This window comes from Tiliqua scincoides, chromosome 10 (genome assembly GCF_035046505.1).
Source record: "Tiliqua scincoides isolate rTilSci1 chromosome 10, rTilSci1.hap2, whole genome shotgun sequence".
Classification (NCBI taxonomy): domain Eukaryota; kingdom Metazoa; phylum Chordata; class Lepidosauria; order Squamata; family Scincidae; genus Tiliqua; species Tiliqua scincoides.
Window position 1 is genome coordinate 88,501 of NC_089830.1, and position 13,766 is coordinate 102,266.

A 13,766-nucleotide genomic window follows, 5' to 3' on the forward strand; every position below is an offset into this window, starting at 1 on the left:
ACCAGGCGCCAACTGTACAGGGTTTCAAGTTAATGGGATGCAATTAGCATTTCAGCGCTCCACTGCAGGGCAGCTCACCAGGGCACCGTTAGGAGCAGTGTTTGGTTGGCACTCACTCTGCTGCAATGCCCAGCTCAATTCCCGCTGGCCCCTGCCACATTGGGCAGCCCCACCTGCTAGCCTAGTCTCACCGCCCATCCATTTCCTCCTCAGGTGCTAGGCAATGGGGGGCATAAGCATACGTACTACTCACCAAGTTCAGGACCCCACTTTTTGCGTGCCCAGTCCAGCCAGACTGCTGGGTGACTGCGTGCTGCGGAGCGTTTAAATATCGCCCTCCTCCCATCCCTGCCTGACGAAACCCCGCCAGCCCCAGGAGCAGCTGTCACAAGAGATCAGCATTGGCTGTTCTGCAGACCGCACACGGTGCACACATCAAGAAGAGGGTTTTTTTCTGGAAGAGAAAAAAAAAAACTTGGGAGCACTTTGGGTGCACATGCCCTGCTCCAAGTGTTTCCACCATGAAGCTGCTGAGATTTCAAGTCAGTCTCCTTGTCCCGCTGCCAACAGCGGTTGCTGTCATTAGTATGGCACCAAATCAGGTGCATTGTGGGAAAGATGCGTGTACACTCAGTGACTATAAGGACAAGACAACACAGAAGGCACATTCGTTTCTATTTCATCTTCCATAAGCTGCACACAAGGATTCATCGCTACATGCTCCTTGAACCTTCCTTTTATCATGCTGTAAGAATGTGGAGGCTTTGGAGTTGCGCAGTCCTGTTCATCAGGCACAATGATCAGTTTGTGTCGCCTGTGCAGAAAGCAACGTTATGTACAAGCACAAATCCTCCACACTTCCTCTTCTGCTCCGACCCCTCTTCCTTTTCCAAGAAGGGAGGAAGAGAAGGAGCAGTGGAGGTGAGTAGGTTGAGAAAGGTGGGCAGCCCCCTCAGTCTGCTGCCTGAGGCAAGCAGTTGTTGGCCCTGCAGATGGGCTGGCCCTGGGGGGGGGGGGGAGCGGAGGTGTTCCTTCCACTGAAGCATAAAAATGGGTGATTTTCTTGATGACACAAATGGCTGGAGATGCAAGAATGAAGCGAGGCAAGAGGTAAAGTCTTGCTCTAGCACAGCTTTTCTCAAACTGTGGGTTGGGACCCAATTTTGGTGGGTCCTATGGAGCCTCGATGAAAACACAGCTGATAAAAAGATCAGATAACACACTGACTCAAGCCCTGAGGGTATTCAAAAATCAGATCGCTGCTAACTGCCCTGCAAAGAGCTGAGCCCTTGCAGTTGGCAGGCTTGTGGGAGGGAGATCCATGTTGGAGCATATTTTTTCTGGTGTGTGTTTTTTCCCAAGTCCCTCAATGACAGATCACGGGGGCAGGCGAAGGCTGGGTCACAGAACGAAGCCCTTCAAACCTTAAGGCTGCTGGTTTGGGCTGCCTTGTTATGAGAAATGAGTTCACTTTTTTTCTTTTTTCTTTTGCAAATAAATGAAATATTACTTGAAAGTAAGTAAGTAATTTATTTCTAGATCATCTTTTTTTGTCTCGTAAAATGAGGTGTGTCCCGATATTGGCATTTTAAAAAGCGGTTCCCAGTGCTAAAAAGTTGGAGAACCACAGCTCTAGTACATCTGCCCTGCTTCTGGGTGTTTCTTATAAACATTGGGTGTGATGGTTCTTCAGACTTAGAACCTTCTCTTCCTCCTCTTGGGTGTGTCAGTTTTGTTTCCAAGCAGCTGCGCATGAGTGGTGCCAGGACAGCCTGCTTGCAAAGCACACTAAGAACATAAGAACAGCCCCACTGGATCAGGCCATAGGCCCATCTAGTCCAGCTTCCTGTATCTCACAGCGGCCCACCAAATGCCCCAACGAACAGCTTCTGGGAAGCAAGCCCAGCCTCCTGGGTGAGCCGTCCACAACGGACAGAGAGCCAGAGAAGATTGGCCCCGCTCGAGAGCCGTAGGAAGGGTGAGAAGCTGCAGAAGGAAGGGCGGAAGGGCAGTGGCTTCAGCTCAGCTCCACGTGACGCGTGCAGGTTCTGTAATCCCGCCCTTCCCTTGGCCCAGGGGCGGGGCCAAGGGGGGCATGGGCGTGTCCTCTCAACATATCACCAGCTGGGAGCTGGTGAAGCAGAGCCTCCTCCTGTGGAGTGGGGGGGCAGAGCAGCGTCCTTCAGCAAGCATAAGAACAACCCCACTGGAGCAGGCCATAGGCCCATCTAGTCCAGCTTCCTGTATCCCACAGCGGCCCACCAAATGCCCCAGGGAGCACACAAGACAGCAAGAGACCTGCATCCTGGTGCCCTCCCCTGCATCTGGCATTCTGACATAGCCCATTTCTAAAATCAGGAGGTTGCACATACACATCATGGCTTGTACCCTGTAATGGATTTTTCCTCCAGAAACTTGTCCAATCCCCTTTTAAAGGCGTCCAGGCCAGTCGCCATCACCACATCCTGTGGCAAAGAGTTCCACAGACCAACCACACGCTGAGTAAAGAAATATTTTCTTTTGTCTGTCCTAACTCTCCCAACACTCAATTTTAGTGGATGTCCCCTGGTTCTGGTATTATGTGAGAGTGTAAAGAGCATCTCCCTATCCACTCTGTCCATCCCCTGCATAATTTGGTATGTCTCAATCATGTCTCTCTCAGGCACCTCTTTTCTAGGCTGAAGAGGCCCAAACGCCATAGCCTTTCCTCATAAAGGAAGGTGCCCCAGCCCCGTAATCATCTTAGTTGCTCTTTTGCACCTTTTCCATTTCCAAAATGTCCTTTTTGAGATGCAGCGACCAGAACTGGACACAATACTCCAGGTGTGGCCTTACCATCGATTTGTACAATGGCATTATAAAACTAGCCGTTTTGTTCTCAATACCTTTTCTAATGATCCCAAATATGGAATTGGCCTTCTTTATTGCTGCCGCACATTGGGTTGACACTTTCATCAACCTCTCCACCAGCTCCCCAAGATCTCTCTCCTGATCTGTCACAGACAGCTCAGAAACCATCAGCCTATATCTAAATTTTTGATTTTTTTGCCCCAATGTGCATGACTTTACACTTACTGACATTGAAGCGCATCTGCCATTTTGCTGCCCATTCTGCCAGTCTGGAGAGATCCTTCTGGAACTCCTCACAATCACTTCTGATCTTCACCACTCAGAAAAGTTTGGTGTCGTCTGCAAACTTAGCCACCTTGCTGCTCAACCCTGTCTCCAGGTCATTTATGAAGAGGTTGAAAAGCACCAGTCCCAGGACAGATCCTTGGGGCACATCACTTTTCACTTCTCTCCCATTGACACCCACCCTCTGTTTCCTGGTCTTCAACCAGTTCTCAATCCATGAGAGGACCTGTCCTCTAATTCCCTGACTGTGGAGTATTTTCAGTAGCCTTTGGTGAGGGACTGTGTCGAACGCCTTCTGAAAGTCCAGATATATAATGTCCACGGGTTCTCCCGCATCCACATGCCTGTTGACCTTTTCAAAGAATTCTATAAGGTTCGTGAGGCAAGACTTACCCTTACAGAAGCCATGCTGATTCTCCCTCAGCAAGGCCTGTTCGTCTATGTGTTTTGAGATCCTATCTTTGATGAGGCATTCCACCATTTTACCCGGTATAGATGTTAGGCTGACCAGCCTATAGTTTCCCGGGTCCCCCCCTTTCCCTTTTTAAAGATCAGCGTGACATTTGCTATCCTCCAATCCTCTGGCATTGTGGCCGTTTTGAGGGACAAGTTGCATATTTTAGACAAGAGATCAGCAAATTCATTCTTCAGTTTCTTAATAACTCTTGGGTGGATGCCATCCGGGCCCAGTGACTTATTGATCTTTAATTTATCAATGAGGTCTGAAACATCTTCTCTTTTAACCACTATCTGACTTAATTCCTTGGTCAGAAGGAGCCGTTCGGACAGCGGTATCTGCCCGAGGTCTTCTGCCATGAAGACAGATAGATGCAAAGAGCTCATTCAATTTCTCTGCCATCTCTAAGTCTCCTTTTATCTCCCCTTTCCCTCCCTCACTATCCAGAGGGCCAACCACTTCTCTGGCAGGTTTCCTGCTTCTAACATATTTGAAGAAGCTTTTATTATTCCCCTTAATGTTGCTGGCCATGCGTTCCTCATAGTCTCTCTTGGCCTCCCATATCACCTTCTTACATTTCTTTTGCCACAGTTTATGTTCCTTTCTATTCTCCTCATTAGGCCAAGACTTCCATTTACGGAAGGACGCTTCCTTGCCCTTTACGGCCTCTCTAACTTGGCTGGTTAGCCATGCGGGCACCCTCCTGGACTTAGTGGAGCCCTTCTTCCTTTGAGGTATACACTTCCGCTGGGCCTCTATTACTGTTGATTTGTGCAACCTCCATGCTCTCTGTAGAGACTGGACTCTTTTTACCTTCCCTTTCGACCTCCTTCTAACCAGCCTCATTTGAGGGAAGTCCGCTCGTTGAAAGTCAAGGGTTTTTGTGAGAGATTTGCCTGGTATTCTTCTCCCGACGTGCATGTCAAAACGGATCACAGCATGATCACTGTTCCCCAACGGCTCCCTAACACTGACATCTCTAACCAGGTCCTGAGTACCACACAATATTAAATCCAGAGTCACCTGTCCTCTGGTGGGCTCCATGACTAGCTGCTCTAAGGCACAATTTATCATGTCAAGGAATCCGGTCTCCTTTTCGTGACCAGAACACAAATTGACCCAGTCAATATGAGGATAATTGAAGTCCCCTGTGATTACAACCCTATCCCTCCTTGTCACGTCCCTGATCTGTTTCCTCATTTCAAGGTCCCCTTCCGATTTCTGGTCTGGAGGATGATAGTACGCCCCCAGTATTACATCGCTCCTCAGGCCTGGTAATTTAACCCACCGAGATTCTACGGTGGAGTCGGACCCACCTTCAATCTCTACTGGATTCTATCCCTTCCTTAACATAAATGGCCACCCCACCTCCAACACGCCCCTCCCTGTCCCTCCTGTAGAGTTTATAGCCCGGAATTGCGGTATCCCACTGATTTTATGCATTTCACCAGGTTTCCGTTATGTCCACTATGTCAATGTTTTCCCTTCTCACCAGACATTCCAGTTCTCCCAACTTTGCTTGGAGACTTCGGGCATTTGCATAAAATCATTTGTACATGGAATGCCCCAGGATGGGCTGCTTATTCGCTCCTTTATCCCTGAATCCTCTCATTGTGCCAAACCATCTGTTGCATCCCATCACGCTACCATTCCCAATTTCTTCTCCTATCTGCCCTTGTTGTTCTCTAACCTCCCCATCCTCGTCCCATAGGGATGAGAAGTCCCGAACCGGATGCCCCTCGGCTCCTGTTGGCTTTCCCCAGGGGTCAGTTTAAAAGCTGCTCTGCCACCTTTTTAATGTTATGCGCCAGCAGTCTGGTTCCATTCAGGTTCAAGTGAAGGCCATCCCTCTTGTACAGGCCCCGCTTCTCCCAAAACGTTCCCCAGTGCCTAACGAATCTAAACCCCTCCTCCCTACACCACCGTCTCATCCACGCATTGAGACCCCTGATCTCCGCCTGCCTAGCTGGCCCTGTGCGTGGAACAGGTAGCACTTCAGAGAACACTACCTTTGAGGCCCTGGCTTTCAGCTTCCTACCTAATAGCCTAAATTTGGCCTCCAGGACCTCCCGGTTACACTTGCCCACATCGTTGGTGCCGACATGCACCACAACCACTACCTCCTCCCCAGCACTATCTACCATCCTGTCTAGACGAGAAGTGATGTCCGCAACCTTTGCACCAGGCAGGCAAGTCACCATGTGGTCCTCACATCCGTCGCAAACCCCCTCTCTATGTTTCTAATAATAGAATCCCCCACTATAAGAAGCCCCCAACTCCCCTCCCGCTGAGGAGTATCCTGAGTGCGTTCGGATACGGGCCCATCCCCTGGAGAAGGGGTCCCCCCTAGGGGATTGTTTCCCTCCTCTCCAGGATGACATCCTCCAGCCCCGAGACTTCCCACCCAGGCAGCTGAGGAGCTGCACGCCTGAGGGTCGGACGAAGCGGATCATCCCCGGAAGTCTCCCCACGGTCCTTCTCTGCCTGCTCCTGCTTCTCCAGGTCAGCCACCAAGGCTTCAAGGGAGTGGACACATTCCCTGAGTCCATGGAGCTCCTTGCACCGAGGACACACCCATGACTTATGCCCCAGAGGCATATAGTCATACATGTGGCACTCAATGCAAAACACTGGATAGCCCCCACCCTGCTGCTGGCTGTCTGACTGCATAGCTCTTTTATTTTGTTTGTTTTTGTTTACGGGTATGTAAAAACCCGTGCGGTGCCTTACCTGGCATTTAGTTCCCGAAGCACTGGGTGTCCCAGAGGCCACGCGCGCTTCTGCAGAGAGGTTCATGAGGTGGCAGGCACTAGCTTTATACTCCTAGCTAGTTCCTCCTCCCTCCCTCCTTGCTGATTGAAAAGGGGCTGGTCTTCCCAGGTGAGATTTCCCTGAATGGGGTGCTTGGATTTGCCTAATGGGGCTCTTATCAATGGCAATTAATGGTCAATTGCTATGACCTAAAGGACAATGACTATGTTAAATTGCCCTGGTTGGGTGGCAACTGGCCCTTCCTAGGTTCTTACCCTCCTACTTCAGTTCTCTGAGGCTGGTCTGTTTTTTAACCTCAAGCTGGTTTTTTATTTGAGTTTAAACTGCACTGGTTTAAGAGTTTTTTGGCTTCGCAGAACTTACACACTAAGGTTTAAAGCCTGTTTAGCCCTGCTAAAATCCTGCTTTTATTAAGTGTGCACCTTTATTTTATTTATTTATTGCTCTCACCTAGATCCTGTGTCCTAATTTACTGAACCTTTAGATTATGTTCTTAGATTAAGTTTAACTTGGGTTAAGCATAGGGTTAATTTAAACCAAATAGAAAAACTTGTTTTCCACTTTATCCTCCTCTGTTTTATTTATTTTTCCAAGTGTCTGTACCTTGGGCTCTTACTCACAAGTAGGACTCTGCTCCTGCTCAGAGTAGACCTCTGTACGCACTTACGTATTTATTTTTATTGCCCTCACCTAGCTCCTATGCCCCAACTTGCTGGACCTCAGAATCCCTCCCTCAGGTTTGATTAGGTGCTAACTTAGGTAAAGCTTAGGTAAAGCTAAGCTAAAGGTAAAGCTAAATTTCAATGTTGATCTAAGGTTGATTTAAGATTAGAAGACAAAGAGTTAGAAAGAGTACACTTACCTTCTCCTTCTCTTCCTCCTCTCCTCTTCACAACTCAGGGAGTCTTCCCTCTACTTCTCCAAAACTCAGAGGTCCACTTGCCTTCCCCTTCTCCTCACACAGATGCTAAACTCGCGGTGCCTTACCTGGCACTTTGTTCCTGAGGCACTTGGTGTCCCAGAGGCCACACGTGCTTCTGCAGATAAGTTGTGATAAGTTGTGTGCATGCAGCCCCATCAGTGTGAATGCACCAACATGACAAAAACTGCCAGTAAACTGACAAGCTTTTCCCCCCAAATGTTCGCTGAAAAAGCTTGTAAATGTCAAGCTGGTTCTGAATTTACTCAAGCAGAGTTTACTCAACATCTGCCAGTTTCCAAAAGGCTTTGCTTTTATGTTTTTGGAAATACAGGTCATGCCTTGTTATCCACTAGGGTTATGTTCCAGAACCCCCAGTGGATTAAAAAAATCAGTGGATACCTTTTGTATTGGCAACCTTCAGTCTCGAAAGACTATGGTATCGCGCTCTGAAAGGTGGTTCTGGCACAGCGTCTAGTGTGGCTGAAAAGGCCAATCCGGGAGTGACAATCCCTTCCACACCGGGAGCAAGTGCAGTCTGTCCCTGGTCTGTCTCCCTGGCTATGGGCCTTCCTTCTTTGCCTCTTAGCCTCAGACTGTTGGCAAAGTGTCTCTTCAAACTGGGAAAGGCCATGCTGCACAGCCTGCCTCCAAGCGGGCCGCTCAGAGGCCAGGGTTTCCCACTTGTTGAGGTCCATCCCTAAGGCCTTCAGATCCCTCTTGCAGATGTCCTTGTATCGCAGCTGTGGTCTACCTGTAGGGCGCTTTCCTTGCACGAGTTCTCCATAGAGGAGATCCTTTGGGATCCGGCCATCATCCATTCTCACGACATGACCAAGCCAACGCAGGCGTCTCTGTTTCAGCAGTGAATACATGCTAGGGATTCCAGCACGTTCCAGGACTGTGTTGTTTGGAACTTTGTCCTGCCAGGTGATGCTGAGAATGCGCCGGAGGCAGCGCATGTGGAAAGCACTCAGTTTCCTCTCCTGTTGTGGGCGAAGAGTCCATGACTCGCTGCAGTACAGAAGTGTACTCAGGACGCAAGCTCTGTAGACCTGGATCTTGGTATGTTCCGTCAGCTTCTTGTTGGACCAGACTCTCTTTGTGAGTCTGGAAAACGTGGTAGCTGCTTTACCGATGCGCCTGTTTAGCTCGGCATCGAGAGAATGAGTGTCGGAGATCGTTGAGCCAAGGTACACAAAGTCATGGACAACCTCCAGTTCATGCTCAGAGATTGTAATGCAGGGAGGTGAGTCCACATCCTGAACCATGACCTGTGTTTTCTTCAGGCTGATTGTCAGTCCAAAATCTTGGCAGGCCTTGCTAAAACAATCCATGAGCTGCTGGAGATCTTTGGCAGAGTGGGTAGTGACAGCTGCATCGTCGGCAAAGAGGAAGTCACGCAGACATTTCAGCTGGACTTTGGATTTTGCTCTCAGTCTGGAGAGGTTGAAGAGCTTTCCGTCTGATCTGGTCCGGAGATAGATGCCTTCTGTTGCAGTTCCAAAGGCCTGCTTCAGCAGGACAGCGAAGAAAATCCCAAACAAGGTTGGTGCAAGAACACAGCCCTGCTTCACTCCGCTTCGGATGTCAAAAGGGTCTGATGTGGAGCCATCGAAGACAACAGTGCCCTTCATGTCCTTGTGGAAGGATCTGATGATGCTGAGGAGCCTGGGTGGACATCCAATCTTGGGGAGAATCTTGAAGAGGCCGTCTCTGCTGACCAGGTCGAAAGCCTTTGTGAGATCTATGAAGGCTATAAAGAGTGGCTGTCGTTGTTCCCTGCATTTCTCCTGCAGTTGTCTAAGGGAGAATACCATATCAGTGGTGGACCTGTTGGCTCGGAATCCACACTGCGATTCTGGATAGACGCTCTCTGCAAGTACCTGGAGCCTCTTTAGTACAACTCGGGCAAACAGCTTTCCTACAACGCTAAGGAGAGAGATGCCGCGGTAGTTGTTGCAGTCACCCCTGTCACCTTTGTTCTTGTACAGCGTGATGATGTTTGCATCCCTCATGTCTTGAGGTACTCCACCTTCTCTCCAGCAGAGACAGAGGATTTCATGCAGCTCAGTGACGATGATCTCTTTGCAGCATTTTAGGACTTCAGCAGGGATGCTGTCTTTTCCAGGTGCCTTGCCAAAGGCAAGGGAGTCCAGGGCCACGTGAAGTTCTTCTAGGGTTGGTTCACTGTCAAGCTCTTCCAGCACAGGCAGGCACTCAATGTTGTTCAGTGCTTCTTTGGTGACTACATTTTCTCTGGAATATAGCTCAGAGTAGTGCTGCACCCAGCGTTCCATCTGCTGCGCCCGATCCTGGATGACCTCGCCTGTGGCAGACTTCAGAGGGGCAATTTTCTTCTGTGTTGGACCTAGGGCCTGCTTGATACCATCATACATCCCCTTGATGTTGCCCGTGATGGACATCGTTGCCGTGATGGACATCGTCGCCCTTCAAGAGACTAGGCTGCCAGATTCCGGATCTATCAAGGAGAGAAATTTCTCATTTTTCTGGCAGGGAAAACCACCAAACGAAACCAGGGAACATGGCGTTGGCTTTGCGGTCAGAAATACCCTGCTGAAATCCATCATCCCACCTACTGTGGGAAGTGAAAGAATTCTGTCCCTGCAGCTCCAGTCATCAGCAGGACCTATCACTCTCATCAGTGCTTATGCACCGACTCTGTCGTCTCCAGCAGAAGCCAAAGACAAATTCTATGATGACCTGGCCACCACTGTCAAGAAAATCCCTGTAAAAGAGCCATTGTTCATCCTCGGCGATTTCAATGCTAGAGTTGGTGCTGATAACAGTTCATGGCCCACTTGCTTAGGTCAGTTTGGCACTGGGAGGATGAACGAAAATGGCCAACGCCTGCTAGAGTTTTGCTGTCATCACGGTCTCTGTGTCAGCAACACATTCTTCAACACAAAGCCCCAACATAGAGTCTCTTGGAGACATCCAAGATCAAAGCACTGGCACCAGCTCGACCTGATCCTCACCAGACGCTCCAGCCTTCCCAGCATCAAGATCACACGCAGTTATCATGGTGCTGCCTGCGACACTGACCACTCCCTGGTGTGCAGCAGAGTGAAACTGCAAACAAAGCGACTGTATCACACGAAAAAGGAAGGAAGACCTCGCATTGATACCAGCAAGACCCGGGATCAGAGAAAAGTGGAGGAATTTGCACAAGCGCTTGAGGAATCTCTTCCAGGCCCGGCCGACGCAAACGCATCCAGCAGATGGGAACATTTCAAGAATACCGTTTACAACACCGCCTTGTCCATATTCGGCAAGAAGACCAACAAGGCGGCAGACTGGTTTGAAGCCCACTCTGAGGAGTTGACACCAGTCATTGAGGAAAAGAGGAGAGCTCAAGCAGCATACAAGGTCTGTCCCAGTGAGCGCAACCTGCAGGTCCTCCGAACTGCTCGCAGCAAAGTCCAACAGACTGCCAGGAGATGTGCTAACGACTACTGGCTCCAGCTCTGTTCCGAGATACAGATAGCAGCTGACACGGGCAACATCAAGGGGATGTATGTATGTATGCAGTGGATACCAAATCAGTGGAAAAATAGCTTTAAAGAACCACTTCCAGGTTTCTTGCTTCTCCATTGCCAAAATGTATTGCTTCTCCAGAATGTATTGCTATAGATGCTATACCAAATTCAGCCACTAGATTGGGGTAAAGAGTGGATTCTAATGGAATGAAATTACAATTATTTAACAGTAGGAAGGAAAGAAATTGGATTTTGGTGCTTTTTTTCCTTGTTAGAAAGTATTTAAAGTGGACCCTGGTATCAGTGGTGAGCCAAATCAGTGGATACCAAGGTCCCACCTGTAAATACAACAAAGATACCACCCAATGGCATAGCTAGCAGGGGTGCAAAGCAGTAAGTTTTGCAGGGAACTTCACCAAAGCATGCAAGGGATCCCTTCCCTCCCCTTTGGAGCCATTCTTGGTGAGGGGAGCAAAATGGAGGCATATGCTTGGCTCAAAGGGAGGGGGAGAGGCTCCTTGCATGCTGCAGTGAGGCTCCCTGCAAAACTTAGTGCCTTGCACCCCCTCTAGCTACACCACTGATACCACGGGTACCCCATCATTTGAGGAGAAGGTTGTGACATACATCTTTTAATGAAATAAACACATCAATCTCCAGCACTCTCTTTCAGAGGAACTTCTCACCGCTCAGGGACGCGAAGATTGCACATTTGTGGGAAATGCTCTCCAAGCTGCTGAGCCTAGTTCTGCTGATATCCTCCTTGTGGGATTTCTGGCTGTGGGATTCTCAGGCTGGTTGTGAAATTACTGGATGCTGTCCTGCATGTGGGTTTCTGGCACTGAGCATCAGGATAATCTTTTGCGGTTGATCTCAGGCAGCTGCTCCCAAAGTCATCTGTAGCTGTCCACGGAATTTGCATTGGGAACTTTCTTCTCTGGAAGTGGGTCAGTGTGCTTCAACTGTTACCCTGCACATGCCTGATCTTGTCTGATCTCGGAAGCTAAGCAGGGTCAGGCCTGGTTAGTATTTGGATGGGAATACTGGGTGCTGTTGGTTTATACCATAGTCTTTCGAGACTGAAGGTTGCCAACCAACCATGTGCTTCAACTCTTCTAGCAGGCTTATCAACCTGGTGCCAAAGAGACATGACACTGACAAACCATCGCCGTCAGTTGCTTGCTGCCTGGTGTGCATCACCGCAGCTCAGAGGTGCTCCACAAAGTGGCACCTCAGCAGAAGGGTGCTACTGAAAGAGTGGCCTATGAGATCAGTGGGCTCTCCCAGTACCACCCTTTAATCAGTGCTGTTTCTGCCGTGTCACTTCACAACTCAGCAGTAGACTGTGGTGCTGGGAGAGCCCGACTATTACGAGGGCCGAATAAAGAGTTTTCGCAGACCATATCTGGCCCATTGCTCTCCTGCCTAAACCCAGGCCCGGGAGGTTATTTGTGGCCCTCAGGGACCCCTAATCTGGCCTGCAGGGAGCTCCCAGACTCCAATGAATCTGTGGCCCACTGGACACTTGCTGAAGCCCACATTGGCCCTACATGACTGCTCTCAGCATGAGAGCTGACTGTTCGACCTCTCGCACAAGCTGAGGGCTCCCTCCACTGCTTGCTGTTTCACGTCTGTGAAGCAGCAGCAGCAGTGAAGAAAAGGCCGGCCTTGTGTGGCACAAGGCCTTTTATAGGTCTTCAGCTATCGCGAGACCTTGTCGTTCATATTAAATGTATTCAAATTTGAACTGTGAATTAATTCTTTTTTCCTGCCCCCGACTCAGTGTCAGAGAGATGATGTGGCCCTCCTGCCAAAAAGTGTGGAGCCGCCTGCTCTAGCCCATCGCCCTCCTCTCCCCCAAGCTGCACCTTCAGTTCCGTCTTCCTTGACCAGAGAGTGGGAGGAGCAGCAGTGGCAGCAGAGGCAAATGGGTGGGTGGAGGCTGGTGCCCCCCTCAATCTGTTAGCCTCACGAATGGGCTGACACTGCCCAGAATTGTTGCTGTTCTTGTTGCTGGAATCACACATCGGCCTCTCCTGAGGTGCGTATGATATTGTTATTCTGTATGGTCTGGTGCAAAAGGAGATCCATCATGGGGATGACACAACGAGCTCTTGCACTGGGTGATGCAAACCCCAGTGACGCCTCTGCTGAGCTGATCAGGTCAACTCGAGGAGCGAAACATGCTGAGCGCCCACAGCAGTTCCCGATTCCAGGCCTGCGCCAAGGAACACAGTGCAAGGCTGCCTGTAGGTTCAGACCCCTTCCATTTAGGATGGCCAGAGGGTCTCAGCCTTGCTGGTTGTTCCTGAAAGCGGCACTGACTGCAAACCGCGGCTGGCCTTCTTCAACCCAGGCTGCATCTCCCTCCAGTGACTGTTAGAGGGAAAGAGCCTTCTGAGCCGTGGCAGAGGGACGGGAATTGTTCCTGAGATGACTCCATTAAGCCTGCGGAGCAAAACGGCAAAGGAGGCTGCCTCAGAGGCTTCGCGATGACCTTCTCCTGTACCAGCCCATGCAGACAAGCGACAGAGTCACAGGCGGCGGCATTGTGTTCACGGTTTCTTTTAACAGAGAGCAGCGCAGGCCGCCCAGCAACTTGGGAGCCAACCTGAAGGCTGCCACACACCTGCAGGCCTAGTCTCAGCTCCCACACTGGCAGGGAGACTGGCGTTCCCCAAGAAGGCCTGCTGGCTCTCGGAAGCGCCAGGCTCCCTGGTCAGTTCGAGTTCTGGAAGTCCCAGCAGGAGGTCGACCCTGAGGAGGGAGGCTCAAGCAGAGAAAGAGGCCGAGGCTGGCCGCTCCAGGGCTCTTCCGGAGCCAGTCAGGGCGGGCAAGGCAGAGCCTGGGAGGGGGGCCTGGGCCAGATCCTCTCCCGCTTTCCAGCCCTGGCGCAGCTGTGCCAGTGGGTCTGTGCTGCATCCTGTGCTGGGAGGCCGTCGCGGAGGCCTCCAGGACTCCCCTGCTTAGGGGCTGCCCTGCA